We start from the raw sequence: 27,312 nt of genomic DNA, 5'->3' as shown, positions 1-27,312 counted from the left end.
CAATTCTAATAAACACATATGTACTTTTTGGGTTATTTTTTTTTGAGGTGGGCAATTAGATCTTCATTTAAAAAGTAATATGAAATTATAGGAACATTATATTATCTGTTTAAGTTGCAGAATTGTAATGTTCTGTTCATTAATTTTGCATAGGTCATGCTTGACAGAAAACTGCTCACTTGCTTTCAGATTTAAAAATTTAAGCAGATTTTCTCTGGAATTTTTCAAAAATTTTTTCTTTATAACAATATTATTTTTCTTGGCTCCCCTTTCTTGTTTATTTCCATTTTAATCTCTACTCTTTTCAAAAAGACTAAAAGTAACTACATTCAAAGTGTATAATTTAAAAATGGAAATTAATGTAAATTTAAACCATGAATAATTATAGTTATATTTCATGTTTTGAAAAAAATCATTTTTTCTTATAAAATATTCCAAATCATCTGCTAAAATTAAATGGGGAGATAAAATATTAATTAATATATAAATTAATCATGAGTAAATATATGGACAAATCAAAGTTATTAAAAAATATGGCAAACTTTGTATTTAATTTTGATCATTTAATCTTATTAAATTTTTTTAATATGGAAAAATTATTTTGCAATTCTGTATTCCCATTTGCATCTAGTTGTCAATGTAATGAATTGGTATTATGTTTCATGCATATGAAATGCAGGGTCATATATATATATATATAACATAAGCAATATATATATATATTTGAGTAATATGAATTGTTTATATTTTAAAATATTCTTTGGTTGCTAAGTGCAATTCTTGCAAGCACTATACTTTTTCTACTCTTGGGATCATGAATTGGAACCCAAAAAGAAGCAGAAAAATAAATGCTTGGTAGGACTAGGTAATGATACTTTGTTATGCAAAAATTGACCGCATTCAAGTAATCTATGGGAAATTTCAAGTAAGGGATTTCCAGGTAAATTAATTCATCTTTTCTTATACTTAAGCTCTTCTGTCAATCAGTTCTCCTCACGCTGTGAAGGTGACCTTCGCTGACATTGACAAGGGTACAAGCCACAAACATTCAAAGCATTTGGAGGCAGGTACCCTCTGTAGCAAAGACTTAGAACAGTAAATATGTCCCTGGGGACTGAATTATGTTTGTCATGAGAGCAGATGTTTAGGGTTGCAGATTTCTCTGTGCTAGACCCTGAGTGACAGGAGTCCATGACTTCTTTCACAAAACACACTCAGAGTCATCTAGGAACAGAGCCCAGGCAGGGACCTTGTACTGCCCCAGCCAAAGGGCAGTCCTATTCTATCAATCATCAGGTTTCATTTTAAACATAATTTTCTCAGTGGTTTTCAGGATCCCTTAAATAGCTCAAATCCCATACACACTTTCATAGCATACTAATCTTTCTGTTTATAGTAGCAGTTGTGCTAATAATTTATGTGTTTAAAATTTATATTGACTGTTAATACACCAACTTCGTATCCTGTTCACTGCCATACCTTTAATTCTGCATTGCTAAGAACATGGTAGGTCCTTGTCAAATTGTATTAGGTGTGAATAATGTATATTAGTTGTACACAACTACTAATGTGCATTTATGATTACTGTTTTAGTTTTGAATGAATGCTTCCAATTGGGATTACTGAATCAGAAAGCACAAGCATTTAAAATTTTTTGCTCTATTGCTAGATTCAGCACAAAAAAGTTCAAGTCATTTTACGTGTTTAAGTAATAATGGTATTTATTTTGTTGTACTTCTTACTGTACCTATTTTTAGTTTTCATCAATGTGATAGAGGTAGTTTTTTAATCATGTTTTTTATTTGGATCCATTTGACTTAAGAAGTTGAACATTTTTTATTTTTTACCTTGTCTGTATCCCCTCTCTCTCTTTTACCTGCTACTTTTCTTTGTGGTAGATTTATAAATACTCTTTATGTACTACAGATAATAAGTAACTTTTTCCTGTCAAACCTTATTATTTGCTTTTCAAATTCTGTTTCTGAGAGTTTGATGATAAGAAAATTTTAAAATACACAAGAAAATACTTCAATATATTTTTATAGTTTTAAATAGAGTTTTATAGATATGTTTATTCAACTGAGTAATAGGAAAATAATATTCTATATCTGATCAGGTACATTTTTAGTGTCTTTACTATATTTAACTTTTATTCCATCTTGAATTTATTTCCTAGTATCCTGAGAAAATGATGTAGTATTTCCTTTTGTCTCCAAAAGGTGGTGCAATATTCTCAATACTAATGGACTGATTCTTCCTTAGAATCTTGTAATTTGGACGAATTACTGTTTGGCCTACAGAAAAGTTAGAATCAAACTCAGCATTTCAAATTATGTATCTTCTAGGATTGTTGTAACCTTTAATAAAAAATAACTGGTATTTTTATCTCATGCTAGATCATTTTACTTTTTAAAAATTGAAGCATAGGTTCCAAATGCACACCTTAATTATACAATGAATGCTTATGAATGCGTATACCCAATACTCAAATCCATGTAGACTATTTCCAGCACTGTAGAATGACCCTGGCCTTCTCCAGTCAATACTACCCACTCAAAGGAAAACACTTGTCTCACCACTATCACCACAGTTCAGTTTTCCCTGATTTTGAACTTTATGGATCCACGCAGCTACTGTTTTGTGTCGGGGTTCTGTAGCTCCATTTTATGTCTGTGAGATACATAGTCATTCATTTTTCATTGTTAGATCCCTCATTGTATGAATATAACCATAATATATTTAATCCATTTTATTCTTTATGGACTTTTAGGCTGCTTTCAGTTTTAGGCTATTATAAATAAAGCTGGTATGAACATTCCTATGCATGTCTTATCGTAGATGTATGCACTTATTTCTTTCGAGTACATACCCATTCCCAGCAGCATTGCTGGTCACAGGGTACAAATATGTGTAGCTTCAGTAAAACTGCCAAGTAGTTTCCCATGGTGTTTATGCCAATATACACCCACACCAGTAATATATGAGAATAACTGATTTTTCTTCCCTTTGGGCATACTTCTTTTAAATATAAAAAAACCCCCAACAATTTCTTTAATGCTTTTAGTTGGAGTCAACCATTGAATTTGCTTTCATTTTAATAGATAATTAGGGTAATCAAAGTTGAGCTTCTTAGTAGAAATTTAGCAAAATGGCTAACAAGATCAACTTTAACCCTTTGCACTCGCTTGCTTTTTTCTCGATTCCTTTATTCTAATGCTAACCGTGTCGAGTCACACTCGACATCCGAGTGCAAAAGGTTAAAGTCATAAAAGACCCAACTTCTAATTTGAGCTCTTTCACTTCACCCATGATCTTAAATAAGATGCTTAAATTATTTAAGTGTTGGTTTTCTCATTTGTAAAGCAATTGGCAAATACTTTATAACATATTCAGAGGGGCTGTGAGTGGAAGTGGACCTCAGAAGCAGAAGCAGAGTGCAAAACCAGGGTAGATGAAGCAAACCAAATATTGGGTCAGAGTCAGGTAAGGAAACCATGCCAATCCCAGTGTTGCCAGAGGATTGCACAGGTGAAATTCCTCTGTCACTAGTGGGAGTAGGGTTCTTGCGATATCTTCAGAAAAGGATTTTTCTAAGACTCGCACGGGAGAATGAATGATTTTTGATTGTGTGGAATTCTATATCTTGGTTTGCAAAATCCAAGTTGTCTTCAAACCAGTCCTGGAAAATAATGCAGTTGGGGGTTTATTACAGCTACAAGCAGGGCCAGTGTCTAGAGTTTCTGTTCCATAGTGGAGTTGAATCCGATGCAGCCTCAGCCTCGATTCAGTCCGTCAGTCCATTGTGTGGGTCCCACATGGCGGTGAGCCACGTGGGGTGAATGCAGGGGAGTGTGCCCCTGCAACAGGAGCCCGAGAAAGTAAGAGGGCCAAGAGAGCAAGAGCGGGCACTTCCTTTGTCCAGGAGTTAAGTGTTTCAGATTTTGCGCCCTTGCAGTGGCCATACCTGTTCTGGCCACTGACTCACTCCCAGGTGTGCCTGACAGTAAGCATCTTCCCACGTCACCCAGTCACCCAGACGCTACTGGGCATGTGTCTGTTATCCAGTCCCTTCCCCCACTGATCTGTGGGGAACAGACTTGGAGAATGTTAACTGCAGCTTCCTGGCAAAGCTGTATAAATGGCATGCCTACTTTATCTAGTCTCCCCTTTGCTCCTTTCCTGCTAAATAATAACCAAGTTATTACAAAGGTATAACAAGGAGAATATATATCAGAAGTAATGTCAAATCAAGATGCAGTAGTCAGGAATCAGAAATATACAGAAGTCGGTGGTCATGTCATCAATTCAAAAGTCAAGCAAAATGTTAGAATCAAGGGATATACCAAAGCTGCTCACGTGCAAGGACCTGGATGAGACAGATACACTTAATTTGATTATTGCCAGAGACTCTTGCCCAGGATCAGAGATGAGAGAGAGAGAGAGAGAGCGAGAGAGAGAGAGAAAGAGAAGAGAGAGAGAGTGTGTGTTTATGGTGCCTGGCAATAACAGTACACATATTTCACAAGAAAATCTGTGAATTTTATTTCCTTTTTCTCCCCCAATCACTTTTTTAAATATAGCCAAACCAAACCAAGCTTTTCTTTAAAATGGTCTCTATGAAAGATTTTGATTTCATTAATGAATTTTATCAAACTAGTAGAAGTCAAATTCCCTTTATTGGCAAATGTTTCTAGCTGAAGTCAGAGGAGCCATAGCTGAAGTTTTCTAGGTGCTCAGTGCTAAATGCAAAGACAGTTTCCTAAGTGATTCTGGAATACGTTCCCTTCATTTCATCAGTATTTAATTGATCTCTTCATAGTCTATTTGACTTATGGGGAAAGAAATTAGTCTTACCCTCACAAATTGCTAGAAGGTAATTATAGAACTTTTAGAACTAATTTCTCCTGTAACCCCTCCTCCCATGGTTTGCATTGTTTTCTTTCTGTTAATGGATAGATTTAATAGGTGAATAATGAAAGTAGGTCTCTCTAAAAAACAGGCTATACCAATATGTTTATTTACTTTGTTGTAGTACAACCAGCCAAGCCCTCTGCTTCTGGAAAGCACTTCACGAATTTACTGTCACCATTGGGCTTAAAATGTAACACAATTGATTCCTTTACTTTTAACACCAAGGTTACCCATTTGAAGGGTACATAAAGATTAAATGACAGCAAGGGTAAGGCCCTTTTCTTTCTCATCTTGGTCTATTGCTCTGCTGGCTTTTTTTTTTTAAACAGAATCTCATTACTTTGCAACATTAATTGATTCTCTTGAAATTGATGCCTTATAAACAACAGTTCTGGTGAATTTTATTTCTAACATTATTGCAGTTAGAACAATGACATACTGCCACTTTTTTTATTATGTGAAAAAAGAATAACATGGCAAAGTCAAATTATGAGCAGGGTGCATTGGGAAGAGCTGGAAACCAGAAATCAATCAAGTTCCATATCTAGTTAGAGAACCTTGGGTAAATCATTTAACCTCCCAGGACCTCAGTTTTCTTATTTGCAAGAGAAGGAAATTTGTGATAGATGACTTCTGGACCCTTCCAAGTGGAAATTAGTTCTTTCATTCATCATTATTCATTTCCAAGTCTCTGCAATCAATACTTTCCTTGAGAATGGAAACAATAAAAAAGTGACATTTAGTTTTAGGTGTTTGTTTTGTTTTCCTCACTTACTCTTTTATAGTGGTATAAATACACAACTTAATCCCCAACAGGTAAAAGGCAGGAGGAACAGAGAAGTGTGAAGTTGAGTAATTCTTAAATTGGAAAATATGACTTATTATAAAAGTTGTTCTATTTCTGGCCTCAGGTGGTTATTTCATTCTAAAATAAACTGTGAAATTTATTTATAATACCTGTATTAAAAATGTTTTATTTTAATAACTGGAAGATCATCTCTAAGAACTTAGAAAACATATTCACAAAGAAAAATACATTTATTTTGTCTCTGTGTTGTGCAGTCTATTATCTCCCTCTTCTAAATTGGGTCACATGCTTGCTTTTTGAATTCTATTAAGTGAAACTGCATTTGGTGATATATACTAGTTTTTTTTTTTAACCTTTTGACATTGTTTTAAGAGAAGAAGAGATTCTTTTTGCATTTATCTGCTAATAACTTATCAAACTTGGAAAGAATTAGAATTTAGCAGAAAGGTTCATTTATTTACATTTCTTTACAATATTCAGATTTAACGTGTCTCACTTTCAAAGGAGTTCAAACCTTTTCACATAAGATTTGAAAGACAGATATTATGCTATTGGTAATGTCAAATAACTAAGACAAATAATAGAGATATAAATCATAACTATATGTATTTTATTCGTATGTAATTATAGCAGTAATTTTTGATGTGTAATTATATTGGATGAACATTGGATGGAAGGATATACCCATACAGTTCTTCCTGTTCTTGTCCCTGTCTACTCCCAGGATCATCACATAGGTGTCTCCACTTGCCTCCTCTCCCTGCCGCCAAGCACTCTGGGAGCATGAAACATTTTAATTCTCCTGAATACATGTGATCCTTCCTACTTCACTCTATACTTTTATTGCTTCAATAACATACGGCCTGTTGACCCAAGGCAAACGTAACATTGTTTTAGTAGTAGGATTTGGCTGTAAGGACTCAGATAACAACAGTCCTCCAAATCAATGTAAGGGCACAGGTGCACTTACGGTAAAATTAAGGATAAAGTAAACGAATGGTAAGAACTGTGTGCGTTGAAGTTTTCAAATTAACAAGGCAGAAAAGTAAAAGGACATTGGATTAGCATTGAAGACATCAATATGAACTAATATTTAACTTAATATTGATACTGATAGATACACATATGAGTAAATATAGACAGGCCTATTTCACAGGTTAACATACATACATACATTTCCTAGGTCTGTCTGTGCAAGGGGCCTAGAACCAAAGACACTCCAGTAGCAGTGAGTACACTCAGTGATTACATCTCAGTTTCTGATGCCATTCTCTAATAAAAGGAACCAATGTTCCTTTGACAAATTACTGGTTGGGAATTAGGCAGGAAATATACAAGATGAGCCTGGAGCATCTTTTAGAGCTAGAGAGTAAGAAAGCTCTCAGAAACCCAAGCAAAGGGTATGTTAGAGATGCAGGAGGCCATTGAGAGAGCCTGCAGTGGCCAAAGTTGGGACAATTTGAGCAACAAAATAAATAATTGTTGTGATGGACTATAACTCAAATTATATAATAAATATGCATGAGTCCATAGTGATTCGGGTTGTTTTCCTGAGCAGGATGCAAGGGTGATTTCTTTCCCAGGTTCTTGTCCAGATGGATTTGAAGAATGAAGCCACGGACAAAAGGTGGTAGATGAAAAGGGTGGAAAATTTATTGGAAGCAAATACAGACTCCCACGTGGGATGGGGGTCACAAGGGGGTAACCCACCAAGTTCTTTTTTTGCTAAGGTTTATAAAGGCTGCAGTTCTTTGTTTCTTCATACTGCCTTCCAATTGGTAGAATATCAGCTTCAAAGCCCAAACCCCACATGGTGCCCCCTATTTCTCTCCCCCTTCAGTGGTAGAATTCTCTATCTCCTGTGAAAATCTGTTTTCCTCTTTCTCCCATTTGTTGGCATTTCTCTATCCCCTGTGAAAGTTTGTTTCCTTTTTTTCCCCCATACCCTGTGGCTTTTCCCTATCTTCTGTGAATGGATGTCTTCCTCTCTCATTATCTTGTGGCACCTTTTTTTTTTTTTTCTATCTGTGAATGTATGCCTTTTGGCAGCTCCAAGCCCTCACCTATGCCTTCCTCCTCCATGGACCCTCTTTATTCCTAAAACTCCCTAAACCTTCCTATTTTATCCCTAAAACTCCTTTCAATAGTGATATAAATAATGCTATTAAATAAGTAAATGAGAAAGAAGAGGCAAATTTCCCATACAGAATAATTCTAAATTATTTACATGGATATACTCCCCTTCCAAAGGTGGTAGAACATAACTCTCAACTCCTTAAGTGTGGGTGTACTTAGTGACTATTTCAAAGAGTACAGTATGAAAAGAGGTGGAAAGTAACCTTATAGTGCAGACATACAGAAAACACCATTCCAGTCAGTTAATCAAGTTTAACACACCCACTATTTTCCGCTGAAGAGTTTTACACTAAGTTATAGCCATAATATTCTTTTTTCTCTTATCTTGTCTCTTTTATATGACTTTTTCATAGAACGTACTGTGCAGCCTCATCTATTTCTTTAGACATATTTCGCTTGTCTTTTTAAGTGCAATTACTCATGATTCCCAGTCAGAACTTCATTTTGGAGACTTTCCTAACTGTTTTTGCATTCTCCCAGTTCCAAATGCTGACTTTGCCCACATTAGCCACTTTGCTGTCATTTACTATGAGAAGTTGTTTCTCACTCAAGTTCCCTGTAATTATTTCTTTCCCATCTGGAACTTGCTTTTACATTTGTGTTATGCCCAGAGAGGCAGCTTTCTTTTCTTTATTTTTTTCAAATTGTGATAAAATTGATCTACAAGATTGTGTAAGTATAAGGTGTACAGCGGAATGATTTGATACTTTCATATATTGCAATATGATTGCCACCTTCGCTTTAGCTATTACTTCTATCCCATCACATAATTATCATTTCTTTTTTGTGGTGAGAACATTTAAGATCTTCTTTGTTATTTTATCTTATTTTCTGTCAGGTATAATTTTCATCTTGTCAACTTTTCAGAGGTTTGATATTTACCTAAATGAGATGTTCTTCTATGTATTCTTTCATCAAAAATTTCAAAAGATTTATTGTATATGGTAAGCACAAATTAAGATACAGTCCCTGCCACCACAAGACTTAATGTGTGGGAAGAGCCATACCATACACAGATAGCGATTATACTGTATGACAAACTTTAGGATAAAAGTGTGCACAGGTGTTTATGAAAACCCCTTGAAGGAGTTTCTAAACCAGCTATGTCAGGAGTGATTGGCTAGAGAAGGCATCCTGGAGGAGGTGTCACTTTGAATGAGTCCTAAAAAACAGAAGGTGACACTTGGGAATATAGAAAAGAGAGAAGGTGGGGTGAGCTAAAGTTTAATGTTGAGAAAGGTAAATTCATGTTCTTTGGGTGAAATTACTTCAGGAGATGAAGGTTGAATGTAATTGAGGAAAAGCAAGAGAGAGACCGCAAGGGTGAGCAGAGGACCTCTCATGATGGTTTGAGTTATGTCAGGATCTTGAAATAATCAGGCTTGTGTATTAAAATATCATCCTAGGAATAATAAAGAGACAAGATGGAAAAGGACATGCTCAGAATCAGGCAGGACAACTGTTACTTATTGAAAAAAATTATGAGGCACTGAATTATAACAATAGAAATAAGAATGGAGAGAAGTTGAATCTCCAGTGGCAATCACAGTCCCCATCAAAGCCAGCACTTCATAAACATTTTGATCAATAAAATTAAAAAACAAATTGGCTAGAGATTTGGTGGGTGCTCAGCTTGCACAGTAAATGGTTGACTATAATAGTGAGAGATGCAATAAAGGAAATTTTAACTCAAGCACATGTAAAGATAGTAAAGCCAGGTGGCAGCATCCTGGAGGAGCAGGTTTCATGTGACTGAAAAACTCTTATCATTATTATAACTCTAATGTTCCCAGAAGTAATTTTTAAGACATTAATCTTATATTTCTGATATCTGATTGAGCAAGTCATAATATACTGCCAGAGAAAGAAATGCTATGTTCTCTCTGTTATCTCTACCCAAATGCTTCTATCTTCTGGCTTATGAAATTCCATATAAATACTGTGCTATACAGCTCAGCATAGCAAACGCCTCTGCTTTCTGTCTGTTTCCTTCTCCCTTAAGCCCATGTCCATTGCCATGACTGTTACCAGTCTATTTTCATCTGTGCCTATAATTTCTAACATGTTTGGACTATTCGCGGTGATGGGCAACCTTTTGAGCTTGGTGTGTCAAACTTCGCCAAAAAAACTGAGCATAACTCGGGTAGTGTGTCACTTTGAGGAAAAAACATTATTTCGCAAATGTTTCATCCTCAGGAGCAGCAAATGTTTCATCCTCGGCATGCGGCTGCCTCAGCGGCCGCGTGTCATCAGAAATGGCTACGCGTGTCAGTGCTGACACGCGTGTCATAGGTTCGACATCACTGGACTATTGGGTAAGAAGAATCAGAGCATGGGTTCAAGTCTGTTCTGATTTGTCAAGCTGCCCCACCAATTACAGCATTTTGCAATATCTGAAGTTATGGCCCAACAGAGCCTGGAAACACCCATGATCATTAAGTACTATTCCACTCCTATGTTCCCAAGAATGTCTCAGAGAAAGGGAAAATCTTAAAGAACTCTAGTCCTACCTTGGATGGCAGCAGGATCTAGTGTGTGATTGTCAGCAATTCATCACTAAGCTTGTGTAAATTCAGCAGACACGTTCAAAAGAACACTATGTAGACAGGTTCTTAGGTTTACCCTAGCCTTCACCTACTTCTCATTTGTACAAAATGTCCTTCAGGCATTCTGGCTTTATCTGTTCTATTGTTATTTTTGTGACTTATTGATTTGGCTTTCTCCAAGGTTTGGTTTTCTGGCTTACAGCTGGCCTTCTCCATCCTCCTTACTTATTATCTGAACATTCAGTTCTTCTAATATCTCTGGCTTGCTTTGATACCCTTCATGGATAGTTCTAACTCCCCTAGTTCAGCCTGCATTTCTGCATGTATGGAGGACAATGTAGGGCAAGAGAATGATGGAAGTGATGGAGAGGAGAGGTCCTTTACTTCCAAAACTATCTTTTAATGTGTTCCTGCCAGATAGATGCCAGTTATTGTCTGAAATAAAATAAAAGCTGATGAATAAAAATAGCTTTTATAGTCATCTGGTCAATCATATTTAATTTGAATGAGACAAAATTGAATAATCTATTTGGTAGTGATATTAGCTGATCTATGGATTAATTTGAAAATAAATTTTCAACCCTGTGCTTATTGTTTCATTGACATAATCTTACCTTTATAGCTTATATTTTTAAAATTTCTATCCTATCTAATAAAAGGTTAATATGAAAATTGACCATACCTCTGCTACACCCACAAGCCATGCCCACTAGCCAATCAGGAGCGAGTATGCAAATTAAACCAACTAAGATGGATGGGGCCATGGAGAGAGCAGGAGGCTTGGGTTTCCCCAGCGATGGAGGAAGCCAAGCTTCCTGTACACTCTGGCCTGCCCTGGCCTCCGCTCAAGGCTACAAAGTTTCAATTGTAGAAGATAAATAAATCCCAGAATCCAGGGCCTCCGCTTGGGTCGCCAGGGGGCGTGGCCGGCCTGCAAACCACCACAGGCTCCTTGCCCAGGCCACCCCATGCCCCAAGGGAATCCCCACCCTGATCTGGGATATCCTTCAGGGCAAACCAGCCAGATCCTACCTGTGCACCAGGCCTCTATCCTATCTAATAAAATAGCAATATGCAAATTGACCGTCACTCCAACACACATGATGGCTGCTCCATGTGGACATAAGATGGCCTGCACAAGATGGCCAGCATGGGAGGGCAGTTGGGAGGGACCAGGCCTGCAAAGGAGGGCAGTTGGGGGCAATCAAGCCTGCAGGGGAGGGCAGTTAGGGGTGACCAGGCCAGCAGAGGAAGGAAGTTGTGGGCGACTGGGCCTGCAGGGAAGGGCAGTTGGGAGGGGGACCCAAGCCTGCAGGGGAGGGCAGTTAGGGGTGACCAGGCCTGCAGGGGAGGGCAGTTAGGGGCAATAAGACTGGCAGGGGAGTGGTTATGGGGTGATCAGGCTGGCAGGCAGAAGTGGTTAGGGGTAATCAGGAAGGCAGGCAGGCGAGCAGCTGGGAGCCAGCAGTCCTGGATTGTAAGAGGGATGTCCGACTGCCCGTTTAGGCCCGATCCTACTGGGCAGTTGGACATCCCTCGAGAAGTCCCATATTGGAGAGGGTGCAGGCTGGGCTGAGGGACACCCCCCCATGCATGAATTTTGTGCACCGGGCCTCTAGTTTATATATAAGGAAATGAGTCATATGGTAATTCACAGCTTGAGTAAGGTTACTCAATATTTAGATAGTTCCACCTCCCCCCTTAACTAGGACTCTATTGACATGATTTCCAATTTCCAGTTTACTGTCAAATATATATTAAAATGTAATAAATTTCTTATTTTAAAATCGATTGTACATTTTGTACAAGTGAGATACCTTTAGAAATAAGATTAAATTTAGTTCAAAACCCTACAATCATGAATGGATTTTAAATTTATTCTGAGCATGGCAAGGCAACAAAACCTAATGATAAAGAACTTAGTCTGGAACTTGATTACCTAGGCTGATTTTTAAGGATCCCACCTACTAGTTGTGTTACTGCGGGCAGGTTATGAAAACTCACTGTGTCTGCCTTTCTTCATCTATAAATTATCTTTCTTATAGGGTTGTTGTTAATATAAAATGAGTTGCAAGCATCAGATATCAAAGCACTGGCACATAGAAAATTATATCTAGGTAAGTTTGCTAAATAATTTTTAAAATGCTCTGCCAGTAAAGTGTTGCACACAGTTACCGATTAAAGATGTTCCATTAAAGAACAGTGGTAAATTCCTTCAATTTGGAATTATACTCAGGTTTCTAAGACTGAGAGGATTCTCTTTTTAAATATATCCATTTTATATCTAACATTACTATGTCTTTTCAATATTTTTTATTATCTGTTTTAAAATATAATATATTGTGAACTGTTCAAAAAACAGATAAAAATGTTAATGATATGGTCAGCAAAACCAGTAGGACTGAACACATTGCATATTCATAAAGTTTGACTTATAGTGATTATTACCAGTTTTGTTCAGTTTTTTTTTATATAGGGTTTTATCAACAAATAGTATGACTCTCAAAGGTCAAAAATGAAATAAACACTATTTTATGCATCTGCTAGTTCATCCTACTTTAAATGGCAAAGTGGTTGGCAATTGCTTCGTTGAAAATTTAATTTCGCTTTCAGATCTTTCATCCTCTGTGGTTATATAAGTGACCGTGTATTTGCACTCATGCTTTTCCACAGATAAAAGCCCTTTGAGTTCAGTCATTGGTTGAACTTTTAAAATAAATACTGATAAAAGAATTCTCTGTGCCATATTTCCCCCATTTACTTATTCTTATAATGGCCAAATTCTTCATACTATTTTAAACTCAACTTTCTCTATCAAATCTTTTCACATGCTGCTATTTGAAATTTTTCCAACTCCATTGCAGTACAGATTTCTCTTATCATGGTTGAAGAACTATATAGGAAATAAATGTAAAATAAGGTGGTTTTATTTTTAATGCTAAAGCAGTTTTTACAAATTTTCAATGACTATTAATTAAACTTTCTTGATCAAAATTCATTCTGTATGCTACACAGAAATTCAAAAAAAACATACTCCTGCTATTCTGTGAATTATTCTCACAGAAATAAGATAAAATCTGCTCAAACACATATCAATCAAGATATTTGTGTTTAAATGACATTTTCTTTTTTTCACAACTTTTTAGTTGAATTAGCCACATAATATTTACATATTCTGTTTAACAATGTTCTTCCTATTGTTAAAATGGAAACATCTTGTCAAAGTTTTTTTTTATTATGAATACTCACAATTAATTTGAATGTTTTGTTTTATTTGTTTGTTTGTTTTCATTTAAATGCCATTGTAAATAACATCTGATTTGTCGAAACAGAAAAGTGTTGGCCTAGATATCCTTCCATAATTGGTACCCTTATCTGGTTTGTCCATTGTCAGACATAGAATTTCAGGGCCATTTAATTTTAGTTAATAAACTCAGCTGTGGTCCTGTCAGAAAAAAGCAGAGGGGCTGACTCAATTTTTAAAAAAAAAAAATTGTATGAATACGCAGGCTAGAACGATCCACTTTCTGTGTACTAAACAAAAAATAATTATATGTATATTCAGACACACAGAGATTAATCTATACTTTATGGATCTTTGGTGTGTTTCTGGTCTTACTTTGAATTCCTCTTTACTAGAGAACTTTCTAAACGAAGTGTCTGTCCTCATTCTGTGTGGACAGTGTGGAGATACCTCTTATCATCTGCTTCTGCAGCACTTCTTTTTCATGTTTTCATTTAATCCTGACATGGCTCCTTTTCAAGTAAGAAATTTCTTTTATCAAGGTCCACACGCTAATTGCATAGATTTCTGAAGCTCTGCCATTTCCCAAACTTTCCACTTCAAAGTACAGAGCAACATTTCACAAACTTTGTTCAGTAGAACATCTCTCAGTTCAGTTTGGAAGCATTAGGTATTTTCTCTTATTTCAGCATATCTATAATTCACATTACCAAGTAAAAGATTATAAAATGTGATCAAAGAAACCAGCTTTATTTTGTGTTTTTTTTTTCTTTTCTGTTTTAGGCCAGGATATCTTTATTTTATTTCTTCAACCATTCGGTGTTACTGAAAGTAAGTGCTCTGTAAAATATAATTGAAAAATATTGTAGTTTCTTTAGATTTACTAAAGCCATTCTTCTCAATATGCCGAGATCCTTGCAGTGCCACCACCTAATGGGCTGAGGTTCTCCTCCGCCACCCGCATGGCGCCGTCTGCCTGCCGCAGCTGCGCAAGGACGTTGTTCCCTTCCTTCCTTTCTTTCCCAGTGGTGGGGAGTCCTACAACCCATCCTGACGAGACAACAGAATTAAAATTATTTCAGTCTAAGAAATATTTTAGTCACTCTTTGCTTAATCTGAAGAATGATTTTGCCTCCTTTAGTCCATACTTAATTAATCTTATGAATCCTACAACTAGGGTTTTTGTAACGGTGTCATGTTAAGGTTTTCTATTTGAAATGACTGAATTGGCTGATGGTATTTATATCAGTATACACACTTGTGTCTATATACACATACACATGTGAGTAATATTCCACGTGAAATATCTACGCAGTGCCAGGCAGGGCAGGCAAAGCAGACTCTTACCACCAGGGACTTCAGAGCCCCGTGTGTGCACAGTAACATCTCTACTTGCCTCTGTTGTGTGTTTCAGTCACAAACCTCCACACTGCGTTTGTAACTAGGAAAGAGGTGGATGCTCACTTAGATATTGAAGGGAGGGTCTAGGAACACATTTTAGCACAGAGCTTAGCCCGGGAGAAATTCAGTCATGGGAGCAAATCGCCCAAAAGGAGTTGAACTTTTTTTTTGCCACCAGCAGCTAGGGTGAGGCAGCTGTCTCTCCCGTGGCTTTGCACATGCTCTTGTTAAGGACTGGGGATCATGTTGCAGAGGCAGAGTTCTACAGAGCTGAAGAATCCCTGAACTGGTGGGGCCAGGGGCAGGAGCTGAGTCTGATGTTTGGTAAGAACCAGGGTGTGTTTTCTGTTGCCTAGTTACCTTTTTGTTCCCACCTATTTCCTGAGCCTGTTTGCTGCTGGCTATTTATTCAGGTCTGTGACTTGCCTGCTATCCTTAACATGATGCATTTGCTTCTTACATTTAAATTGTTGTGTAGCCTGACTGGTGTACCTATCCTGAAAAGCCCGGGTTAGAGGGGAAGGAAAAAAATTAATGTATACAGAAAAGAACATTTCACTAGCTGGGAGGATTAAAACCTCAGTAGCATATTCCCAGCTACCAAGGAAACAACAAACTTGAAGTACAGTATTTGAAATGAAATAAATTATTTCGTTTCTATGGGGTCTTTTCTATGAGGGATTGAAAGCCATGTCTGCATAAATAATATGCACACTTATATTATCACTACACTGATTTTCTTGGAATTCTCCGACATTGATAAGAGCAAGGATAATGATGAAATCTCATTTATAATACTTAGTTAAGGTTCGTTTCATTTTCATAGCTGTCTATAGTTAAATTATTTTAAATAATTTTCCTTGTCCTGTACATTACATTTCTTAAAAGGGAGATTTTACTTTTATATTTTACTAGAGGCCCGGTGCACAAAATTTGTGCACTGGGGGTGTGTGGGGGGGGTCCCTCAGCCAGGCCTGCGCCCTGGTGTAGTCCAGGACCGCTCTCTCCTTACCACTTGCCTGCTCGCTGCTCCTTACAGCTCGGCTCGCTCCTTCTTAGCGCTGCCATGGAGGCCGGAGAGGCTCCTGCCACTGCCACTGTGCTCGCCAGTCGTGAGCCTGGCTTCTGGCTGAGCAGCGCTCCCCCTGTGGGAACGCACTGACCACCAGGGGGCAGCTCCTGTGTTGAGTGTCTGCCCCCTGGTGGTCAGTGCGCATCATAGCAACTGGTCATTCTGGTCCTTCCACTGTAATGGTCGCTTAGGCTTTTATTATATAGATTTTTCTCTGTGCTTAGCAATGTTTTGTGTAGTCACTGGGGGTGGACAACTTCATTAGATTACATCAAATTTTCTCTCCGTGAATATTTTGCTGGAGTAAATAAGCCTAAAGTATATTGTAGGAAGGGAATTCTGACTTTGGAACTCATTGTACCTCCTTTCCCCTTCCCCCTTTCCTTATGGCTTTTTGATTGCTTTTGTGTTACTGCTTAGGGTGTCTCCATTCTGAGCCATGCCGGTTATGAGACTTCTGTCCTCATTGAATCCTCCATCGTCTGGGTCCCGTTTTGTAATCAGTTGTGAAGTGATACAGATGGGGCCTCCACTCTAGTGTGACTGGTCTTTTGTTGTTTGAACTGGGCCTTCATAACTTTAAACTTTGCTCCTATAATAATCACAAGTTCCCTTATGGTTTTCCTGTCGTACGTTCAACCAAGCCCATGTGTTTAAGCACCATTTGAGTTCCCACTTCTGTGATATTTTTGTTCGTGCTGCTACCTCTGCCAGAATTCAGAACAACTAACATGTAAAAATTACTATGTTTCAGGCTCTTCCAAAACCTTTTGCATGTCTTATCTCACAAAATCATCTAACAACTCTGTTAAGTAGAAACAAATTGTGCTCACTTTACAGTTAAAGGGACCAAGCACAGAACATATTAGTAATGTGGCCAGGGCTACACAGCTAATAGGTGGAAGAACCAGAATCTGACTCCAGAGGGTCTTAACCAGCAACACCACCTAATTAATGAACATAAGCTAAGCAGATAAAGGGCATGCTCTTTACGTCATCATGGTTATCAATCAAGACAAACAGTAAAATACCATCTTCTTATTGATGCTAATGAAGAAAATGGGAAGAATTACCCCTCTTTCCTATATCAAAATTCTATTCATTTTTCAAATTCCATGTCTAAAGATACCCCTTCCAGGAAGATTTTCTTGTCCTCCTTCTCCCCCAAATCCCTTTCAAACACTTATAATTTCTTTCTCATATAGCCTTCATCCATTGTACTTTATTCCGGCATGAATTAAGACTCTTCTAGTGGATTGTATTTTTTCCATTACATTACCACTGTACTGTCAGCTTCTCAAGGTCATGTTTTTCTCAGCCTTTTGTCCTGTGAAAAAAGTAGGTGCTCAAAAATACTTGTTAGTTTCAAACTTTTGTGGACAATTACAAACAATAATGGCTGAACTTAAATTGCTTTGGACAGCCTTCAGGTCACATTGTAAAAGTATATTTGGATGTTTATTCAGGTTTGGAAAATAAATATTCTGCATTCTTTTCTTTGACTTTCATGATTAAAATACGGGGTCTTTACATTAATTTTCAAGGAGGGTTCCTGTTGTTAGGTATCCCCTACAACTGTAGTCTCTGGCTTCAGCTATGCAGAAAAATGTTAAAGCCAGTTTCCATATGGTCAGACAATCGGGAAGAAGACAAAATTACCCGTGTGCAGGGGGCTGAGAACACCCATGTAACTTTGGGAGGGTGTGCAGGATGGAAATGGGAAAGTCTTCCAAATAGGACCTGATATGATGGCTTCACATGGTACTTCTTTTTCAAGCAGCATTGCACAATGAAAAATAGCAATGCGGCCGAACAGTCACTAATGCACCAGGGGCTAGAGGCAGGAAAGCTGCCAGAGCAGCTGTAACTCTATTTAGACAATTAGTATGCCAAAGTGAGGACAGGTACCTGGGTGAATGTTTTTTTTATTTTTTTCTCTGTGTATGATTAATTGCTACAGGACAAGGTCACCATGGAGTATAGCTTTGAAGTTAATTTCGCCTGTTTTTCTGATAATGTGTGGCTCATCAAATTAACCAGACAAGTGGAAATGCATAAAAGAGGCAGAAGAAAGCGTATTTTCTTTACAGGGCTATAGTGAAAAAAAAAAATGTTGACAGTAGGGTAAAGGAGAGGTACATATTGTTTCTCTTGTTTATTCTGACTGTGGTCCCAGCATCTGCCAGAGGGTAAGAACACCCTGGACCGTTTCATTTTTTGACGTTCTAGTATATTAAAAACAAGAAAGAAAAAGAAATTGCTAACACGGACTGCAAAAATAGTCTTAAGTTGTATAATGTTTGCTTTGGGGAAGCTCATAATTTATCCTCCCAAACCTTCTCCCTAATGCCAGGATTGTAACCTTTGTAATGGCAAGAAAATTCGGTGTTTTAAAGTAAGGTTTTAAATAAAATATTTCATTTCCTTCTTACATGCAATCGATTTTTGTTAAAGTTACTTAAATTAAAGTTTTCTAGAAAGAATTAAGAGAAGTGAAGAGAAGGAAAAGAAGTGTTGGGAGCGGTCCACGGTAGAACAAAAAAGCACATTGGCAGTTCCAAAAAGTGTTGAGAATGATGCTCAACATATAGGATGTTTCCTGGGTTTTGCTCCATCCACGCACATCTTGCAGAGAACAGGGGAGCTCCTTTGTGACCAGGGAATCTGTGGTGACCTTCCAGAGTGACAATCCTTTGGAAATTCCCCTGCGTTGTCAAACCTTGAGGAGCAGAGATTCCACCACAAAGCACAACAGCACTCCAGCAGGGAACTGTGCAAAGGTTAATACAAGCTTCTTAGTGCTAGACAGACCAGAGTGGCCGGGAGGTGGATGTATCAGCAGCTGAAGTCGATGATGGGGTTTGGACTGAATGTTTCTGCAGTTTTCTTGTTCACCTGCGTGTTTCCAAGTTATGATGGCTCTTGAGAAAAAAGACTAAGCTCACTTTTAAGCATTGATTTCTTTGTTTGAACACTTCCCCCAAATATGTCATCATCCTGGTTGATTAAATAATTCAGAGTTTGAGTTAGAATATTAGGAAGTGAGTGCTTAGGAAATGAAAACCATTGAAAAGAAAACTCCTACAAATAGGGTGGCCAATTGTGCCAGTTTCCCTGGAATTGTTCTGGTTTTTGCACTGCAAATCCAGCATCCCAAGAAACACCCCAGTCCCAGGCAAACCAAGGAGGTTGGTCACGCCAGGGAGATGTCTAACGAATATAACCTCTCAAGTTTCAGAGGTAATTTTCCCCCCACGAAGCCCCTTTTTTTCTAAGCCTCTTCTAACGCGGGTAGTGTTTTCTCAATCTCAAGACACAATTCCAGGTCCATCTGTTTAGACAGGCTTTCCTCCGTTGATGGGGGAGATAAACTACTGCTATTCCTCCTTTGCATTTATGAGGCTTTTTTCTCCCTATGCATAAAACGCTTTCTAAATATCTCATTAATCCTCACACCATCCCTGTTGGTAGGGGAGACAGCATTATAACTTCAGGTAGTAAGATTCTTGTCACTCTAATAATGGCATTTTATTACTTAGCTTAATGTGATGTTATTGCAGGTTCCTGGAAGTTTGATACAGAGTAGCTTTTGCAAATGGAAATAGTAAATAAAGAGGAAACATCATCTTGACTGTAAATGCTTGAGAAGGAATGTGAAAATTGACAGTGAGGTTTGAGATAGAAGAGTGCATAGTACTTTCTCTTCCATTTTTTAGTTGACATTGAGCTTTTCTACTCTGTTAGTTTAGCCAGCTTAACACAGTGTTCTGTGTAAATGTTTAAGATTTCTCAAGCCTTTACTTTGGTTTAACGGTGAAATATGAAATGTTAGCATTGCAGGAGATGCTAGAGATTACCTAGCATTCTGTAATAATTCAATTTGCTAATTTCTTTTTGCCGATGAGGTATAGATGTATACTGGCAAGAATTCTGGGCTGAATTCCCATCCGTTTATGGCCTTGTCAGGCTGTGGGAATGTTGGCAAATCCCTCACTCTCCCTGAGATTCTTCATCCTGAAAATGAAGGTGTTGAACTAAGTAAGTGCTGGGGTTCTCTCCAGTTCGGAATTATGGAGAACTGCTTAAGGAGTTTGGGACTAAGCTGGGGTCATAGAGCCAGGACCCACATCCAAGTCTCTGCATTACTGTCCCATTGAGCCTTCACAAGACTAAATTATGTCTTCTTGTGGCTTTTTAAGTTCTTTATTTTTTAAAAATATGTTTTTATTGATTTTAGAGAGAGAGAGGAAGGAAGAGGGATAGATAGAAACATCAATGAGAGACATCAGTTGACTGCCTCCTACACACCTCTTACTGGGGATTGAGCCCACAACCCGGGCATGTGGCCTGACTGATAATTGAACTGGGGACCTCCGGGTTTATAGGTCAATGCTCACCCACTGAGCTATATTGACCAGGCTTAAGTTCTTTATTTAAGGATCTTACTTTACCGCCCGTAAAATACAGCCATATTGACTATTTTCCCTGTGTTTTTCTGCCACTATCTTCTAAGATTGGAAATACAAAGGAACTTACTTAGGAGACCACCTGGATTCATAGACCACCTGCCTAAACAAATTTGCCAAGCACTGATTCTATTTCCTAGAGGTGTGCTGCATCTGGTGGCCACCTGCTTTATGGGCCTGCGAGCAGCTCACCAGGTGCCTTAGGTGATGAATCGGGATTTTTTAGTAGGAACTAAATAAAAACACAACCCCCACCCCCCAAATTTGTAGGCTATCAAGCCTTTAAAATTACAAATAATTTTTGTTTAACAAAAATTCATCTAGCATAACTTGTAACTTGAGAAATTCACAAATCAAATTTCTATTCACCCTAACAAATAGTAATTCTGACCTTTTGATCATACTGCTTTTCCCCCTTGTACTTATATAGAAATAATATTTTCCTTTTAAGAAGCAAAAATGCTAGAAATTTGAATTTGATTTGCTTATCATGTCCCAGAGACTAAAAACATAATTATTTCCACTTTATAACCAAGGTAATATTGGCCTGGTGAGGAAATGATGGAGATAGATTAAACAGAAATGGTTTCTGGATTTCCAAGCTGGTGTTTTATCCACTGGGGTTGTTCTCACTTGCCCTGTGGCGGGTTTTACAGCAAGCATTCTGTCTTGGGCAGTGGTACCATTTTCATTCTGCTATACAATTAAGATAGAATGGTAACACAGGCGAGTTGTTACCTAGAGTGATTCTAGAAATGGTAATTAAGTTTGCTACCTTCACACTGTAGGCATTTGTATTCTCCCCAACCCCAAACATTAAATAAAACAGTTGAATTGCCTGAGTAGCTATACTTGTCACTTGGAAATTAAAGTTTGCCTCCAAGTGACTATGAAAGCAGCCATTTTTAAAAAGTTACTGGTCAAGCACAAAGCTTACTGAATAAAGATGTGTGGGCTAACACATCCTAAATAATAACTTAGAAGCCTTGTAAGAATGTCTTCGTCTTTTTCAGACCCTATGTTAAAATTCTTCATGGGGTCACAAATTTCAAGATTATGTTGGTAATTTGTGGCTGAATATTATATTTAATCTTACCATATTTCATCAAATATAAGGCACACTGTATTTTGTGAGTGACCACAGAAGTAAAAATCCTTCCAACCAAGGTTACAGATATTGCAAACCATGGAAAGGTGCATTTTAGAATTGATGCAAAGTGCTTGTTTAAAAAATGTTATTATCTATTGCCTCAACTGATGTCAGGATTGTGTGGATTTGTAAATTGTACATAAAGCTGTTACCTTTTCACTTTGAAAGGGTCCAATGAAGTACCATTATAACTGACTGTTATTTCAGCTAGGAAAGTGAAATAAACAATGTTAGAGTGATCTTTTCCCTAATATTATGGACTAGAAATAGTGATTATTTTACATAGATAATTTAAATAGCTTCCCAAGGATTTGCTTCCTTTTGAATAACTCATTTTAGATCTGAAAATACTTTATAATATTCCAAGGGGAAAGCATCTTTATTGAAAACAGGCCTTGAACAGTGCTTGAAACTAAATGCAATAAATCTTTCATTTTTTTTCTTTGTTCATAAAGCTGTGGCTAGGGAAATACAAATCTAGGAGCAAAGCATTGCTGTATCACTGGGTGCTGACATTTGTATGTGAATAACAGCATCAATTAATATTTTCTTCAACCATCGACCAAATGTTTCTGACATTCCACTCTAATTTTGCAAGATGCAGAATTAGGTGTCATAGGTGACAGAGGAGGTGAGCTGCAAGAATCAGTTTAATGTCTCATTTTCCAGGGGTTGAGATAGGTAGAAATATTCTAAAAAATTCACCTCATTGTGTATAAATCTTCATAAATGCAAATTCTATTGACTTTAATGTTCAATTTGTTAGCCACCTTGAAAGGTTTGAAATTGCACTTGAAAATGACTTCTTTTTGGCAGTCAACAATAAACATTTTCCACACAATCAATGACATTAGGATTAAGTCACAGTAAAATCACAATTCAATGCATGAAAATTAAACAAAGATTTCTATTCACATTTGCCAATGTCATCATCTTGAGGCAAATAAGGACTTTGACATCATTTTTTAAACATAATTTAAAAATATATATTTTTATTGATTTCAGAGAGGAAGGGAGAGGGAGAGAGTAATAGAAATATCAATGATGAGAGAATCGCTGATCAGCTGCCTCCTGCATGCTCAAACATACTGGGGATTGAGCCTACAACCCAGGCATTTGCCCTGATCAGGAATCGAACCATGACCTCCTGGGTCATAGGTTGACATTCAACCACTGAGCCACATGGGCTGGGCAGACATAATTTTTTGTGGTGTATCCCTAGCAACAAATTCATCTGATATGTAGTATGCACTAAATACATGTCTGTTGAACTAAATATACTTTCACTCATTAAATCATTAGTTCATTAGAAATATCTTTGAATCAACTTGCTTTTTGCCAAAGAAACATAACTGCTTTCTAGTTTCTAGTCCTATTCCTGTACTTTCCTTTTAATATTTTTTCCTCACTATAAAATGACTCGATTATCTTCAGCTTGGGTGCTCGTACCTCATTTTCAGTTGATTTCCCATTTCCAGGATTGAGTACCTTTTCATCTGTCTAGCTATTATTTTCAAAGATGCCTTCTTCATCTGTCACACTGACCCATCTTTCCCTACCCAAAACCCTTCATCAATTTTCCATTGCATTGAGCATCAAGTCTGTAATATTCTCATTATTCCTAAAGCCGTTCACCAGGAAGATAAAAAATACTTTCCTTTTTTTCAATCTTCTCCTCTCAGGCCTTTTGTCTGTTTCAAATTTGCCTTCTTGTGTATGTCTCATTTAAATTGTCAACATTTTTCATCCGTTTGCAAAGCAGTTTATCTTGGCATACCCTTCTATTTTAGCAAAAAAATATTATTTAGGTAATTTAGTTAGCTTCTGAAATGCAATTGTTTCCACTAAAACTTCATAAACTATTCAAATTAGTACTAGTTTATAATCATCCTGACCAATCAAGATAATGAGATTTCCTTCATTATGGCATAATCCTCCTATAGTAATGGAGAACAGTCACCCCAAATTGTGTAACACAGAGTATCTTATATTTAATTCAGTTCTTGGTATAGGAATTTATTCCATTATCTATATATCTTAGAAATAGTTTTCCATGTCAGTGCTACCTCTTTGAAACTGTTTAGACACATTTCCCTGAAAATGAAACACAGACAATATATCCAATTAAGTGCTTTATTTTGACTGCTTCTGTTAGCTATTTATTAGTTTTTCTTTATTTTCACCAGCAAATTTATAATTTCTGATTGCTCTTCTATTGCTTTCAAAAGGAAATGCCAAAATAACTGATTTTAAAATACTATCAGTAATAGTTATTCTTAAAAAAAAAAAGAGTATGTTAACTGGGGTGGAGATGGGCTAAAAGGGGTTAATGGGGAGAAAAGTGAACGTATGTAATACTTTCAAAAATAAAGATTTAAAAAAAGGGTATGTTAACTGGATACTCAAGCTGTATATTGAAAAGAACTCAGAAATTGTTGTGGCCACACTATTTTTTTTTTAAAGTTTACTTTTTCTGGCGGGGGGGGGGGGGGTGGAAGGGAGCCAATAGTTTAGACATAACCAGTAAAGCTCTGTCCATTGCAATGGGTAGTTTTTATTTTTCTTCTCTAAAGCTGTGCTTCTCAAACTTTAATATGCATAATAAAATGCAGTAGCAGTTTTTATCTACTTATCATGTCTGGATCCTAAGAATTTACAATTTTCGATTAAAATTTTTGCTTTTGGATTGGATATGTGTATCTCTCCAAAATTCAGATGTTGAAGTCTTCACATCTAATGTGATAGTGTTTATAAGTGAGACATTTGGAAGGTAGATAGGTTAGGTAAGGCCATGAGGGTGAGGCCTCCATGATTGGATTAGTGTCCTTCTAAAAAAAGGAGAAACTTAAACTCTCTCTCTCCAGGTGCATGCAGCCAGGAAAGGCCATGTGAGGACACAGCAAGAAGTGGGTGCTTTATAATCCAGGAACATAGCTTTCACTGGAAAGCAAACCCTACAGTTACCTTGATCTTGGGAATTTTCAGATTCCAAAACTGGAAGAAAATAAATGTGTGTTGTGTAAACTATCCAGTCTGTAATATTTTGTTATGGCAGCTTGAGCAGACTAAGACAACTTTTTATTATGCTTTCTTATAATACATTTTCTTAAATTTTATTATTCCATGTCAGAAGGCTGATTTATCACAGTGGCTTACCAAAAACACTCATGTACACTAGAGTTGTTATATATGTACTAGAGGCCCAATGCACGAAATTTGTGCATGGGTAGGGTCCCTAGGCCAGGCCAGTGACCAGGGCTGATCTGTGGGGCAACTGGCAGGGTGATTGGGGTCCCCCACTGGCACTCACCTTGGCTGGCCTGGGCCTATGGGCTGGGAGCAGCTCCTGTGTTAAGCATCTGCCCCTCGGTGGTCAGTGTGCATCATAGCAACCAGTCGTTCAGCCATTTGGTCGATTTGCATATTAGCCTTATATTCTATAGGATTTCTTAATGGATTACTCTACATTGTTACTTGGATAGTGAATTCATATTTTACCTTTTTATGGGAATTTTTGTCAAAAATAGGTTTTTAAATTTTCTGCTTCAGACATTCTGTGGAAGACATTAGTCTCCTGTAACACAGTGCTTTATTTTGACCTTTTCACAGTTTGAAAAGAAAAATGGTTGTTAGTCCTATTTTATCATTTTATAGATTCAAATAATCTTTTTAAAAGAGTTACTGGGTCCACTTGTGGAGTTGCCAGGAATGTGATGGTCAGAAATAAGTAACTCACGATAGTGGACAGGGATGCCAAGCTCTGTGGAAATTAAGCACTGTTTCAGTGGAAGATAACACTAGAGCAGTGGTCGGCAAACTGCGGCTCACGAGCCACATGCGGCTCTTTGGCCCCTTGAGTGTGGCTCTTCCACAAAATACCACGGCCTGGGCGAGTCTATTTTGAAGAAGTGGCATTAGAAGAAGTTTAAGTTTAAAAAATTTGGCTCTCAAAAGAAATTTCAATTGTTGTACTGTTGATATTTGGCTCTGTTGACTAATGAGTTTGCCGACCACTGCACTAGAGGATCATTTAAAAAACAAACAACTTTAAACATTGTTTATAGAAACTGTTTTTATTCTCTTCCTCATTTGCCACCTTTTTCTTTTGTATGTAACAGAGTTTTCTCACCTGCTCTCTATAAGGCACTATCTCTTCCTTAGCAACAAAACTGTACTATTTATTCCCATCTCTTTCTATTTCAACTTTTTAAACTTTCCCCATCTCCCGTGACTAGAGACTTGTAGCTTAAACAAATATTTATCAGAATTTAAGAGACTGTAAGACATGTTTTCTACTTAGAATTTTTCTTTATACCGGATATATGAGGATACACAATTCTATTTCTAGAAAGGAAATTTAATGTCTATGTAGTTCTAAATAACTTTTTCATAAAAATCTTTAGTGTGTATAGGGTTGAGTGTATGGCATATATAGTGTTACCTTTGCTTAAACACCATCTTATCTGCTTTACTATTATGTAGCACATTCAAAAAGATAATGCCTTTTCAAGTCACATCTGGAATGGAGAGCTGGTTTGTGGAGAAATGAGGTTTAGGAATTTTATCGCCAATAGTCATGTGAAGACATTGACCATATATCTCTTATAAACATTTAAAAGTATTGAGAGTGTTGTTCCACATGGCTTAAGAAAGAAAAGACATGAATACAGAAAAAAAATGAATGGATAGTATATATAGAGAATTTCTTAAAGATTAGCATATGCTAATTATACTTAACACACTATAAATATTTCAGTGGAATTCCAATATAAATTGTTAGTTCCTCATAAATACACACTGGTGAAAATTCACAGCCAACGAACTCTTAGCAATTTACCTTAGTCTGGTTTGATCCCAATATCATCTTCTGTACATTTGTCTCAATCCTGCTGATCTTATTGCATAGGTACGTACTATACCAGATGAAAAGATCAGGTCTGGAAGCAAGGCTGCATAGCCTTGGCAGCGTGTGGACTCAGAGACTTGCTGACTATGTATTCCACTTTAACCTCTTCACCCATTCTGAGCTGTAGTTTCTTTGTATGTTTCATGGAACTAAGATTTCATGGTCTACTCAGAATGATGTCTCAGCACATCACTGGCCCTTAGTGAATGGTAGCTTCTGTTATCGTGTTGATGATGATATGTAACTTTTCAATTTTTATGTTTGGTTCTCTAAATTAAGTCCTGACCTCAGAAAATACTGTTTTCCATAAATTTCAGGGATAAAAAATTCTTTCTCAACTGCTTTAAAGTATTTTTCTTTCTTATAATGCTCTCTGCTAAATGCCTATCACGTAGTACCCAGGGTGTTATTTCTTTTCCTCTGCTGCCTCTGTGGTCATCAGCCTTTTGGCTCAGTAGATGGGGAAGGTGTATTAGACTGAATGAAAAGAGTTTCTTTCCTTGGTTGAAAATGAGATGAAAGGCATCCATATATATGCAAACATGGCTTCATGACATTTCCTTTGTAACTGAATTTAACCCCTCATGGGATAATGCCTAGGTGCCAGTATTGATGGCAGACAAAGGTAAGGCTAGCAAAGGCTCAACTTGCTGTGTACGATAAATCATTAAA

Source organism: Cnephaeus nilssonii (assembly GCF_951640355.1).
Source record: "Cnephaeus nilssonii genome assembly, chromosome: 2".
NCBI lineage: Eukaryota > Metazoa > Chordata > Mammalia > Chiroptera > Vespertilionidae > Cnephaeus > Cnephaeus nilssonii.
Note: the sequence above shows the minus strand (reverse complement) of the source record.